We start from the raw sequence: 1,647 nt of genomic DNA, 5'->3' as shown, positions 1-1,647 counted from the left end.
AGGTAGCATGATGCCTCCAGCTTTGTTCTTTTTTCTTAGGATTGTCTTGGCAATGCAGGCTCTTTTTTGGTTCCATATGAACTTTAAAGTAGTCTTTTCCAATTCTGTGAAGAAAGTTATTGGTAGCTTTATGCGGATGGCACTGAATCTATAAATTATACTGGGCAGTATGGCCATTTTCACGATATTGATTCTTCCTATCCATAAGCATGGAATGTTCTTCCATTTGTTTGTGTCCTCTTTTATTTTGTTGAGCAGTGGTTTGTAGTCCTCCTTGAAGAGGTCCTTCACATCCCTTGAAAGTTGGATTCCTAGGTATTTTATTCGCTTTGTAGCAATTGTGAATGGGAGTTCACTTATGATTAGGCTCTGTTTATCTGTTATTGGTGTATAGGAATGCTTGTGATTTTTGCTCATTGATTTGGTATCCTGAGACTTTGCTGAAGTTGCTTATCAGCTTAAGGAGATTGTGGACTGAGACGATGGGGTTTTCTAAATATACAATCATGTCATCTGCAAACAGGGACAATTTGACTTCCTCTTTTCCTAATTGAATACTCTTTATTTCTTTCTCCTGCCTGATTGCCCTGACCAGAACTTCCAACACTATGTCGAACAGGAGTAATGAGAGAGGGCATCCTTGTCTTGTGCCACTTTTCAAAGGGAATGCTTCCAGGTTTTGCCCATTCAGTATGATGTTGGCTGTGGGTTTGTCATAAATAGCTCTTATTATTTTGAGATACGTCCCGTCGATACCTAGTTTATTGAGAGTTTTTAGCATGAAGTGATGTTGAATTTTGTTGAAGGCCTTTTCTGCATCTATTGAGATAATCATGTGGTTTTTGTCTTTGGTTCCGTTTATGTGATGGATTACATTTATTGATTTATGTATGTTGAACAAGCCTTGCATCCCAGGGATGAAGCCAACTTGATCTTGGTGGATAAGCTTTTTGATATGCTGCTGGATTCAGTTTGCCAGTATTTTATTGAGGATTTTTCACAGATGTTCATCAGGGATATTGGTCTAAAATTCTCTTTTTTTGTCATGTCTCTGCCAGGCTTTGGTATCAGGATGGTGCTGGCCTCATAAAATGAGTTAGGGATAAGTCCCTCTTTTTCTGTTGATTGGAATAGTTTCAGAAGGAATCCGACCAGCTCCTCTTTGTAGCTTTGGTAGAATTCGGCTGTGAATTCATCTGGTCCTGGACTTCTTTTGGTTGGTAGGCTATTAATTATTGCCCCAATTTCAAAGCCTGTTACTGGTCTATTCAGGGATTTAACTTCTTCCTGATTTAGTCTTAGGAGGCTGTCTGTGTCCAGGAATTTATCCATTTCTTCTAGAGTTTCTAGTTTATTTGCATAGAGGCGTTTATAGTATTCTCTGATGGTAGTTTGTATTTCTGTGGGGTCGGTAGTGATATCCCCTTTATCATTTTTCATTGCATCTATTTGATTCTTCTCTCTTTTCTTTTTTATTCATCTTGCTAGTGGTCTATCAATTTTGTTTTCTTTTCAAAAAATCAGCTCCTGGATTCATTGATTTTTTTGAAAGGTTTTTGTGTTTCTATCTCCTTCAGTTCTGCTCTGATCTTAGTTATTTCTTGCCTTCTGCTAGCTTTTGAATGTGTTTGCTCTTGCTTCTCTAGT

This window comes from Mandrillus leucophaeus, unplaced genomic scaffold (genome assembly GCF_000951045.1).
Source record: "Mandrillus leucophaeus isolate KB7577 unplaced genomic scaffold, Mleu.le_1.0 Scaffold392, whole genome shotgun sequence".
NCBI classification, from domain to species: Eukaryota; Metazoa; Chordata; class Mammalia; order Primates; family Cercopithecidae; genus Mandrillus; species Mandrillus leucophaeus.
Note: the sequence above shows the minus strand (reverse complement) of the source record.